The sequence below is a fragment of the Echinops telfairi genome, unplaced genomic scaffold (genome assembly GCF_000313985.2).
Source record: "Echinops telfairi isolate 266 unplaced genomic scaffold, ASM31398v2 ScPeMD7_2186;HRSCAF=2738, whole genome shotgun sequence".
Classification (NCBI taxonomy): domain Eukaryota; kingdom Metazoa; phylum Chordata; class Mammalia; order Afrosoricida; family Tenrecidae; genus Echinops; species Echinops telfairi.
The window spans coordinates 4,219,169-4,232,123 of record NW_022106084.1 but is presented as its reverse complement, the minus strand read 5'-3'; the positions used below and the strand labels follow the sequence as shown (position 1 = coordinate 4,232,123).

The window sequence follows — 12,955 nt, the reverse complement described above, 5'->3', positions numbered from 1 at the left end:
ACAGTGGCTGTATAAATCCACAGCTATGAATGAGAGTTCCTATCTCACTACACCTCCTTCAACAGTTGTTGATTTCTGGTTTTTATTTTTATTTTTGTTTTTAATCGGGCTATCCTTATGAGTGTTAGATGGTATCTCATGCTCGTTTTGAATTGCATTTCCCAGATTGTTAATGACCAGGAACATTTTCTCATCTGTTTATTAGCCATTCAGGTTTCCCCCTTTGTGAAACTCTATTCAAGTTTTGCCCACCTCCTCAGTGGGTTACTCATGTTTTTCTTATTGTAAGGTTGCAAGGTTCTGTAGATTTTAATAATAAGACCCTTATCTGAAATGTCATTACTATATATCTTTTCACAGTCTGTGGAGTCTCTCATTACTCTCGATGAAATCTTTCAATGAACACAAGTGTTTTATCTTTACGTCCCATGTGTCTATTTTCTCTTCCTCTAGGTGTGTATCCCTCATTGTTGGTGATTGCCCATGCATTCCCTGCATTATGGTTATTAGCTTTGTCCTAATTTTTGTCCTTGTGTGTGGGGTGAGGTAAGGTTCTTAGTTCATTCTTCTGCAGGTTGATATTCAGTTTTTCAAGCACCATTTGTAAAATAGCACATCTGCTTCCCATTTGATTTTTTTTTAGACCCTTATCAATGATCAGTTGTCTGCATTCTGCTGTTTTATTTCTGGATTTTCTGTTCTTATCCATTGGTCTGAGTAGTTAGCATTATATCAGTATTGTGGTTTTTTGACAACTGTGGCTGTATAATAAGTTTTAGAGTCAGGTAATACAAGTCAACCCACTTTATTTTTCTTCTTGAGGAGTTCTCTGCTAATTCTGGGTTTCTTACATTTGCATATGAAGGTGGTAATTAGTTTTTTCCCCCATTTTCTTTGAAAAAAAATGATGCTGGTGTTTGTATCAGAATTACATTGAACCTATATAGTACCTTAGGTAGGATTGACATCTTTACAATATTGAATCTACTGATCCACAAGCATGGGATATTCTTCCATTTGTGAATGTCCCCTTTGGTTTCTTGTAATATGGTTCTGTAGTTATCCTCATACAGAACTTTTGTGTTTTGGGGATTTTTTTGTTTGGTGTATCCCTAGATATTTCAGTTTATGCTTTGCAATTGTGAAGGGTACTGCCTTCTTGATCTCTTTTTCTGTTATCTCTTCAGTTTTCTATAGCAATCCAATGGACTTCTGCTTATTGATCTTGTATTCTGCCATTCAACCATATTTCTCTATTGCTCCCAGCACTAATATTGTGGAGCTTTTGGGTTGTGGGTAACTAAAATCATATTATCTGCAAATAATGATACTTTAACTTCTTTCCTCAGATGTATGCCTTCGATATCTATGCCTTTGAAAACTTCCTGTTGCCTTATAATATGAGCTAGGACCTTCAGGATGATGTTGACTAAGAGTGGAGATAAGAGACATCCCTTGTCTGGTTCCCTTTTACACCGGAAATATTTTCTACTTTCCTCCATTAATTGTGATGCTGGTTGTTGGATTTTCATATGTAGCTCTAATTATATTGAGGTAATTTCCTTCTAATCCTATCTTCTTGAGTGTCTTAATTAGGAATAGATGTTGAATGTTATCGGATGCTTTTCTGCATCTATTTATATTATCATGTGGTTCTTGTCTTATTTTTTCTCAAAGTGCTGGATAATGTTGATGGATTTTCAAATGTTGAACTATCCCTGCATCCCTGGTATCAATAACCACTTAGTTATGAGGAATTATTATTTTTATATTTTATTGGGCAAGGTTTTGTTAAGGATATTTTGCATGTGTGTTCATTAGAGATGTCAGCCTGTAGTTCTCTTTTCTTGTCAAATCCTTGCCCAATTTTGGCATTGGTGTTATACTAGCATCATAGAACGTGTTGGGAGTTTACCCATTTTTTCTATGTTCTGGAAGAGCTGGTAGGACTTTCCTGTGACGGCATATGTTCCGCAGCTTTTTTTTAGGTGATAGTTCCTTGAGAACTGTATTGATTTCTTCTGTGCTATGGGTCTGTTCAAGTTCTTGATGTCTGTATGAGATAATCTGGGGAGGGTTTGATTTTCCAGGTATTTGTCCTTGTCTTCCAGGTTGTTGTATTCCTTGGAATAAAGCCCTTCATAGTACTGTGTAATTAGTCTTTTAATGTTGTTGTGGGTCCATTGTAATTTCCTCTGTTTAATCCCTCAACCTGTATATTGATGTCTGCTCCTGCTTATCTTTTGTTTGGTTTGCCAACAGTTTGTCAATTCTGCTAATCCTTCAAAGAACTAACTTTTTTTACTGAGTTGATTTTCTCCATCATTTGTTGTTTTCCCACACATTTATCTTGGCCCTGATTTTTATCATTTCTCTTCCTTTGCTATTAGAAGGATTGTTCTAGAGTCTCTGCTCCAATGGCTGGAGGGTTTGTGTCAGGGTGTCCACCCTATGTCTCTCTTCATATGTGCATTTATTGCTAGCAATCATCCTCTGTCGCTAGGCTTAGGTCCTCCTCACACATTGCGTTTTGTTTTTCTTGCTTTCTTGCAGTGACTGCTCATGTGGGTTGTTGTCTGCGTGTCCTTGAGGTGAAGTTTGGCGCTATTTTTCTGGTAGCCCAGGGGCCCTGTGATTTCTTTCTCAGAGGCTCATAGGGATCATTCTAAGGACTACCTCAAGGGCATATTTTTTCTCACTGGGGTTGACTATCTTCCTAGACAGTCAGAACTACCTATTTGGGGGTGATGTGGGTGGCTCTCTCAGACGGGGTGGATGGGTGTTTGAGTGCAGCAAGGCTGGTGCTGGACAGGCCAGTCACATGCTGCCCAGGCCAGCACCCATGGGCCTGGTTGCAGGCTCTGATTACTAGCAGCAGAGACAGGTCTGTCTCCAGCAGTGAGGGTGGCAATGGGCAGGCCAATACACACAGGTGGATCTGCGTTCACAGTGACCTGGGTGCAGAGGGTTATAGAGGATATGTATTAAGTTGGTGGAGAATAGGTATTGTTGAGGTATAGGAAGCAGGTTCTAGAATCTAGATGATGTGGTGGTTGGGGTGCATGATCAGTAGCGACCCTGTAAATTGTGACAGGGAGAGTACAGACCTTTAATTATTTGTGTTTATAACAGAAGGCCTCTTTCTAGTAAGTTGCTGCACATAACTTCGAGTTCTCCTCTCGTATGTACAATCCCATGGTAGATATAGGCTGTTATTGTGAGTTCCCCTGAGAGTTGGGTCTTCTGTTCAGAAGGTAGTCAGGGTAGGGTCAGTGGAGCTCCGTGTTCGCTGGCTACCTTGCAGGGGTGGGGAAGGTAGCAACCGCAAAGTGCTAAGTCCCGATTCCTGTGGTGAGGAAAGGAGCCCTATGTTTTCTTTCTCTGAAGCTAATGGGAATAGGTCTAACAACTATCTGGAGCTAGCTGTACCATGAGTTTAAGTTACACCTCTGTCTCCCTGGGGCCAGCCCTCTCCCTAGAATGCTGCAATTTTACTTGGAGAGTTTAAAGGAGGTTGTGTGTTACTGATGTGAGGGAACAATTTCCAGAGGTTATTGTGGAAGGGGGGGATCTAGTGGATTCACTAGGGACCCTTGTCGACCCTGCATATTATGTAGGGACAGTGTTTGGTGGTATGATGTGTTGCTACCTAGTGGTCTTGTAGGGTGTCAGAAAGGGGGTCAGTTTCAGGCCAGGGGGATGCTTTCGTGTCTGGTATGGCTGAAAGAGGTATATTCTTGTGATTGAATGAGTTATCTTGAGAGAATGTACCTTTGATGACTCAGGTCAAAGGGGATGGGGATGGTGGAGGTGGCCAAGGGGGGTAGGGGGTTTGGGTCTGTTCCTATTGTCTAACTTAGTAGCTGAGGGCTAATGCTGTGTAGCAATGTCTTATTCGGGGGAAGACTTGTTTTGTGACTTTCTGTTGTGTGGTCTTTAACAGCCTTTCCAAGGCTCTTTGTAAAGGTCAAAACTGCTTCATCAATATATCTTTAACATAACAAAATAGGAATAGCAACCAGGAGCTGGGTCTCTCCCATCCTAATCCTACACTGCTCTTTGTTCTGCTATGGAAAAATATCCTAGGGCCTCTCTGATGGCAACAAATTAGTGTCAGGGGAGCCAGTCCCTAACAAATTATCACCGGTATGGTAGGCACAATTGTACAGCGATAATAAGTAGAGATTATAGTAAAGTCATAGAGAAAAAGAGAGCTAGATGTTAGAGTGAAATAAAGGAGTCAGACACATTTCATGGTAGCATGCTTTGGGGTCCATGTCAGGATGTGGAAGGTGGGAATTGCAGGCAATAGAGAGATTTATTGCTAACCAAGGCTTATATGTCTTTGGCGGTGTGCATGCCTCCTAATTATAGGTAAAGACACACGTCACAGGAAGGGGTTGTATAATAGGCAATACAAGCAATAAGAGTGGGATATACAATGGGCATAAGCAAGCCAGGAAGGGGATGAGCTAAAGGTGTACACTTAATAGGAAGGGGAGGGACTAAAGGTATACATGTGACAAGATGGGTGGACCCTAGACTCATGATGGCAGTCTAACCTTGGTCACCCTTGAATGGGCTTGACCTCCCTTGGCTCGCCTTCAGGGAAACAATCTACTACTCTCCTTATCAAAATAGAATGGGTCCTACTTAGGGTGGGACAGACTATACAGTCTGATTGCTATAGATGGCTGGTAGTCCTTAGGGAGAATAACCTCTGACCTACTTTTTTTGACCTCCATGTGTAGCTAGGTTTGGCATATATTTGGGGGAGACAACTTGGGAGAAATCATTCTGTTTCCCACAAATTAGTATCTAATTACCCAGTTACCCATGCTGGCAGGCCAAGAGAAAAGGAGCTGGGGAGAGGGGGAAATGGGTGAATGATATAGTTGCTGTTCCTGGGTGGGAAGCGGAGATGCAAAGTCTGACGATGCAGGAGAGGAGAGGGTAGCAGAGAGGAGAGCTCTGGTGTGAGCTTTTGTTGCTAGTTTTCAGAGACCCTCTATGAGTTTGGGATTACGACCATTTTTAGACAGCAAGCTGAAGCGATTACTGCAGACTGTGGGTGTAGAATCTCAGGAGCAGGGATGGGTGGCAGACACTGGACCCAGCAAGGGAATAGGAGTGACTGTGGACAGATGGACTGAATTTAGAGCATTTCAGCCCTGAATTCTTCTGTGGGTTAAAATTGTGGGGGGATGTCTGAACCACAGACTATAGTGCATGGGGATTCAATTTCTAGCACCCAGACTCACAATATTGGCCTCCTTAGCACTTAAGGAAATGGTTCTCAGCTTTCAGGGAAAAAATAGTGTCTGGAGTAAAAAACTTGTCTTAAAAAAAAGCAGTCATCCAAGTGAAGCATCATCTAAGTCAACATGGAAGAAGCATACCAGTCTGTGTGACCTGAGGATTATAAATAATGTAATCCAGAACTAACGGAGGGAATGGCATCAGAGTTTAAAGTGTAAACAGCTGCGGTGGAGTGATTAAGGGTTGGGCAGTGATCTGCATGGTCAGCAGCTGCAAGCTACCAGCTGTGCAGAGGGAGGAAAACTGAGCTTTCTACCCTGGTAAAGGTAAACTATTACGGTGTTGGAAACCCACACGGGTCACTATGAGTCATCATTGACTGTATGACATTGCATATTGTTTGCTTGTTTGATTTGGTATGGGTGACACTGGAAGCCCAAAATCCATTTGCAGGTTCCACGCACGAATTTAGTCTGGTGAATCCACTCTGATCATAACTGTGGGTTGTAAATAGCTGTTTTAGCAGACAGAGAACACTGTAAAGTCGATTATAGCAGATATACTTAGGTCACGATACAATATCTCATAATTTGATCTCCCTTTAGACCTGTTTTAAAGCTGTTTCAGTTTGTTTAGTTTTGTTTTGTTTAACAAAGTGAAGAGGAAATACATTTGGATTAAGCCTCTGGGGAATCCTCTCAGTAGAAGGACCATGAATGTAAATAGTTTTGCTAATATGCAGAATGCACTGGAAAGTGAATTATTGTAGATGCATTTAGGCTAAAATTTAGTATCTTATCATTTGATCTTTCTTATTATCCATTTAAATTTTTTCTAGATTTTAATATTTTCTGCTTTCTTTTTGATTGAGGATTTTATCTGTTTAACTTTGTTATTCTTATCTGGTTGTTTTTTAATGTTTTTTTGTAAATGAAATCCAGGATAGGTAAATCTATAGAGTCAGTAACTGGATTAATGGTTCCTTCTGGGTGTGGCGGGAGTGATTGAGGACAAATGGGGAGCTAATAATGTTGAGTACAAGATTGAAGAAACTGTTCTAAACCTGATTGTGTTGATGATTGTACAGAACTTCTTTATGTGATTGAACTATTGCATTTTATGATATGTGAATTACATGCCAAAAAACCATTGGGGAAAACCGTGTTGTGAAATCTTCACCATAATCAATTTTACAATTTTCTTCATTCTTATACTTATTTTTTTTAGCTCCCTGTTTAGTTCCTTAGGAAATTAGTAATACGATTACTGCCTCTATAGATTTATCCATCCTGGATTTCATATAAAGAAAAAATACAACAACAACAACAACAAGAAACCTAACAGCAATAAAAAAAATAAAACAAAAAAATCAATAAAGAAGAAAATAATAAATCTAGGACCAATTTAAATAGGATCAAAAGGGAGAACAAATGATAATGTATTAAATTTAAATGCAACTAGTGGCTACACATTGGACTGTGATCCCCATAGTGCATAGTTCAAAACCACCAGCAGCTCTGCAGCAAAAGGACTGGGCTTTCTACTCCCATAAATAATTAAAATCTCAGACACCCTCAGGGGTTTTCTATGAGTCAGGACTGACTCCATGGCAGTACGTTTGGTTATTGTGTATCTGTATTAATCCATTTTAAAAAAATTTTATTCTCATTGAAAATGTTAGATAATTTAGAAACTTTATTTATTGTCTGCCTACCTTACTAGAATTTTTTCTACAGAAGGAATATTTTGGTGTGTATTTTGTTCCATTTCCAGTGGTTAGACTGGTTCATAACATTTTGTGCACACTTGATAAATATTTGTTGATTGAATGAATTAATTATATGCTATGTGTGTGATTATATGTATGTTTTATGCATACAGATATTTAAAGTACATATATGAAAACTTATTCATATATATGAGAAAAAAGAAAGACCAAATTCAAGAGATTCATCTCCCATAAAATGTATAGCCTCAAAAACCAACAGGGGCAGTTCTACTCTGTCCCATAAAGTTGCTATAAGTGAGAAATGACTTGCTGACGTAAGTTTTAGTTTGTTTGTTTATATATTAGACTCACAGGGTTAAGTGTTGGATTATTAACAAACAGCTGGTGCTTCACAGAATAAAGTTGAGTTATTGCAGTAGCAGTGAATTATGTAATATGGCTCTTCTAGTCAATCTCTAAATCCCACCAAATTACCTATTCCTGCATAGATCTGGGTACGAAAATGGGGCAAGATTCTGGATAATTTTGTGCAGGATTCATTTGAATACCTGTTAGGTATAAAATGAATCCTCTGAGAATCAGGAGAGGAGATTTTACTATGAGCAAGAGACAGGGGTAGAATGCATGCTCTGGCTCTCAAGAGACTTGTGCAGTGAACCTCCTGGATCCAGAAGATAGCTGGCGATCAGAGGAGCAGCAGCCAGAGTGTGGACCAGGGTGTTGGGCAAGAAAAGTTGTATGCTTTTGAGCAAGAGGCTGTCTTGTGGAGTAGTGACTTTGGGCACTTAATTGGAGGTATTGGGTTTACTGACCCATGGACATGGAGCTGAGTGCTTTTGGGTTATGGCTAACTGGAATAAGGTGCCATCAGGCACTTAATCCAGGGAGCTGGACATGCTGACCTACAGAGCTTGATCTGAATGCCTTTAGGTTGAGGCTTACAATAGAGGGGCACACCCTGTGGAGATTTATTCTTGCTATTGTTAGGTGCCATCAAGTCAGTTTCAACCCATAATAATATATATTTTAAATATAATTTATTGGGAGCTCTTACAGCTCTTATAACAACCCATACATCAATTGTATTGAGTATATTTGGACATATGTTGCCATCATGCAACATATGACATCAGTAACTCTATACCTTGTTCCATGTCCTTTTCTGAATCTATCCTGAACCTCTGGCAGTCCCCTATCAATATACTGCTGCAACCAGGTGGTATGATCTTCTGCAAAACTTTTCTTGCATGTGACATCAATGATACGGTTCAATAGTTTGAGCTTCCTGTTGTATCATCTTTCTTTGGAATGGGCACAGATATAGACCTTGGCCAAGTAGCTGTCATCCAAATTTCCTGGCATAAATGAGTTCTTCATCAGCTTGTTGAAACATTTTATTTGGTATTCCATCAATTCCTGGAGCCTTGTTTTCAATAATGCATTCAGTGAAGCTTCAACGTCTTCCTTCAGCACCATTGATTCTTGCTCATATGCTACCTCCTGAAATGGTGGACTGTCAATTACTTCTTTTTGGTACAGTGAAAATGTGCATTCTTTCTATCTCTCGATGCTTCTGCATCATTCTTTCTCTTGCCCATAGAATCTTCCAATATTACAACTTGAGGCTTGGTTTTTTCTCTTCAGTTTTTTCTGCTAAAGATATGTTGAATCTGTTCTTCTGTTTTGGTTTTCTAATTCTAGGTCTGCACATTTTATTATAATATTTAGCTTTGTCTTCTCAAGCCACCCTTTGCAATTTTCTGTTCAGCTCGTTGACTTCATCCTTCCCTTTGCTTTAGCTAAGAGCAGGTTTCATCGTCTCCTCTGACATTAACTTTGATCTTTTCTTTCTTTATTGTCTTTTTTATGACCCTTTGCTTCCTTCATGGATGATGTTCTTGACATCCTATCACAGCTTCTCAGCCTTCTCCCATGGACTTCACCAAGTGGCATACATAGAAGTCACATTGACTACGTGTGTGGGAAGAGATGGCAGAGAAGGGTCTTTACAGTAGTTAAAAACAGACCAGGTGCTGAGTGGGACAGACCATCAACTTATATGTAAGCTAAAGATAAAGCTGAAGAAAATGAAAACAACTTCACAAGAACCAAAATATTATCTTGAGTCTACCCCTCCTGAATTTTGAAAACAACTTAATAACAGATTTGGGCATTTATCAGCACTCCTCAAAGAACTGTGTAGCCTCATCCAAGGAACAGCAGTATCCTATTAACTTTATTAACGAGCCCTTTTAGTCATGCATAGTGTTCATTAATTCCTCATGGCCATTGACATGAATATTAGAACCTAGATAGAAAAATAGAGAATGCTGTTTATGCGGCAGAACACACTAGCGTTCTCCTTTTGTAAAGATGTACAACCTCACAAAATGAAGAGAGCAGTTCTACCCTGTACTATAGAGTCCGTATGAATGGAAATAAACTCAACAGCAGTGAGTGTGGTGTGGTTCAGGTTAGCTTAATAGAATAGCAAGTAAAAGATATGCAGTATTCTCAAGTGAGATAATAATAATAATGAAGCATTCACATAAAAATGCCTGTCTTGTTATTGAAGCATCTCTTAATCAGTTACTGAGTAATTACTTACAACCTTCAAACATATTCATGACTAATAATGTATAGATAGAATCGCTGTGAGTTGGGATCAACTTGATAGTCGTAGGTTAATTACGAAGTAATAGCACTATCTCCCTTGAAAGCAGGATAAAGGCTACCTTTGCTTTATTTTGTTTTACTTAACATTATTTGGGTCATGGCCAATGAAGAACAACAATAACAGCAAAGGAAGTAAAAGAGTTATTTACTTTGAAAAGGAAGGAATATAACTTTTATAAAAACAGTATGAAAGTCTGCTTGGAAAATTAAAGTTCTTAACATTTAAGAATTCACTAAAATTTCAGGATGCCTGACTAGTATTCAAAAATAAACCAGTGGTCAAGTTTGTGTTTAAGAAAAATGTTATGAAAAACATAATAAAAAAGAAATACATTTTTTTAAAAAGAAAAATTTTATTTCTTCTTTTCCAATCTATGGGTATTATCTGTCCTTTTCTTTACTTATTGAACAGGCCAAATTATTATCGATTTACTACTGGTTTAATAGAATCCCAAACTCATTGTGTTAGTCCAGGTTGACTAGAGAAACAAATCCAGAAGCACTCGTATGTGTGTAAGAGAGAACTTTATATCAAATAGTAATTGTACATTAAGAAAACACTCCAGCCCCGTCCAGTTCAAGTCCATAAGGCCGATATTAGTCCATATGTCTGATACCAGTTTATAAATTCCTCTTCAGACTCACACAACACATGCAATGATGCCGAATGGAGAAAGATCACAGGCCAGTGTGTGGAAAGTCTTGTGGATCCAGTGGTAGTATAAGCATCTCTGTGCTGGCCGTGGTCTCCACGTGACTCCTCCAGCTCCAGGGCTCTAGCATAGCTCCATGTGTCTTGTCAGGAGGAAGACAAAGCAGAGAGTCTGTGTGTATTTGGCCTCCAGTGAGCCATTTTCCACCTTGGCACCTCCAAATGAGGTCATTAAACTGCAACCTGATTGACAGGCTCTATAGACTCCACCCCTTTACCGGTCGACACAGATTATGTAACTACCACACTCGTTGTCGGCATTGGGTCAATTCTCACTCCAAGGGACCCTACAGGACAGGATAGAACTGTCCCTTTCAGTAGAAAATCTTGTCTTTCTACTGTATTTCTGGTAGTTTCAAACTGCTATACTTGTGGTTAGCAACCTAGTGCATGAGCATACCATGAGTGCTCCTTTTACATGTTGAATAGAAATGATGAAATCATTTGTCCTGTTGAGGCCACACTGTTAGAGTAAAATATGTAGTCTTCCATTTTAAAAATAACTACATCTGTGGTGTTTTGGTGTTGCAACTGATAGGGGCTCTACATAGAGTAGGACAAGTTATATCTACTCCTGCCCTAAAATAAAAATCTTTAATAAGCTTTAGGACATTGTGCAGCCATTGTGTCAAATCATATCTCTGAGGATCGTTGCCATGCACCCCTCTGTCCCATTGCTCACAAACACACGTACACACACACACACAACCTTTTAAAAATGTTTTTGGTAAATACCCATTATTTATTTGTGTTCTGTTGTTTTAGTGTATTATTTAAACTGTGATTTAGTTATTATTTAAATGATATTTTCTACTGCAATGTATAATCTTCATTAATTCCAACTGAATTGTATAATGCTATATTAATTACACCTTGTGCATATTTTCTTCTCAAACGGGGTAGATTTTATCTACAGAAATTGGATTGCTTTTTGAAAAGTTATTTTATTTTTCTCTTCATCTGTTTACACATATAGAATGAAGTCATAATTATAGTCTCACTATTCCTTTCACACATTGCAACATCCTTGTTAGTTCTAGGTCAGTTTTGGTTAATTGATTTTTAACACATATTTTCCTGACCTTGTCCTTTGATTAAATGCTAGAAATTTGAAATGTATTTGGTTTTCTAGTTTTAATTGTGTATAAATGCATTAGTTTTCTAATAACAAGTTGTTACTAAGAGACAGCTGAATCTTTCTATTCTTCCTTTTAGGATTTCCCTTTACATGGCTACCCATGTCTCAAAAATAATATTTCAAGATCTGTCTTGAAGTTCTATCCTGCCTGTGATTGGATAATATCCATTGGCCTATAAAGAGTTTCAATTAATATGGCTATTATTCAATTTCACATATCACTGACTATAGTCAATAATGAAAAGATTAAAGAATTTAAACAACTTCTGCAGTCTAAACTTGATCAAACATGAAATCAAACTGCAGAGGTAATCACTGGTTTCTGAATTGTTGAAGTGAGAAACAAAGAGGAAGGATTAGTGTTAGAAAATATGATCTTGGTGATAGAAACAATGTTGGAGATTACATGACAGAATTTGCAAGGCAAGTGACTTATTCATTGATAACACCTTTTGTACAACACACTACATGGGGATTATAAAGGTGGATTATTAGTTAGAGCAGAAAAAAATCAAAGCAACTATATCTGTGGACAGAGATAACAGAGAAACTTATTTTTGTCATTTAAATAAGTCCAGGAGCCAACTTTGGAACAAGTCATCAATTGTCCTATGAAAGTTCAGTTTGAACCTGAAGAAAATTAAAGCAATTTTACAAAAGCCAAATGTGACCTTGAGTGTACTTCACGTGAGTAAGAGACCATAGCAGGAAGTGATGCAATGCATTTAATCCTAATGATGAAAACCTATCGGATAACATCAAAACATCATAAAGAAAGCAAGCAAAGTTCATTAAAAAACAGGAACAGTGGGTGGGGGCAAGAGAATGACTAAAAGACAAAAATAAAATAAAGACACAAGTGGATGCCAGAAGAGACTCTGAAAATTGCTTTTCAACATAGAAAAGCTGAAGTAACTCAATTAAATGACTAAGTAAAAGAGCTGAACAAAATCCCAAAGGTTAATATGAGAGAAAAGTGAAAGTATTTTGATGAAATATGGAAATATGTATAAGTAGAAAACCAAAACAAGGTAATGTTCTCAGCTGTTCCAATATAGAACTGAAGAAAATATTCAAGCCTCAAGTTGCACTGTTTTTTTAAGATGGAACTCAATGGTTTGTTTAATGGACAAAAGTTTTAAGTGACTCAGGAATCATCAAAAGAAGATTGAAGTTACAGTCCCGATACCAAAAGAAACTGATGGATATTCAAGAGGTACCATGTGACCAAAGAGCGGATCATCATGAAGGCATAAGTATAAGCTATACTGAAGGCTTTGATGGACTCAAACAATGGACTTAACTGTGCAGATAGCAAAGACCAAAAAATATTTCAGTATGTTGTATATAGGGTTGTTATGAGTCAGAGCAGACTCAAACATATTGTTAGACCCTTTACCAGCTTTACATTTGTTGCTACATCTAATTTGAGTTCCTTGTT

At 38.3% G+C, this 12,955-nt stretch overlaps 1 pseudogene; it reads right to left on the bottom strand.

Annotated features, from left to right (window-relative positions):
- LOC101655470 overlaps positions 1–12,955 on the bottom strand; it is a 21,163-nt pseudogene that overhangs the window by 7,808 nt on the left and 400 nt on the right.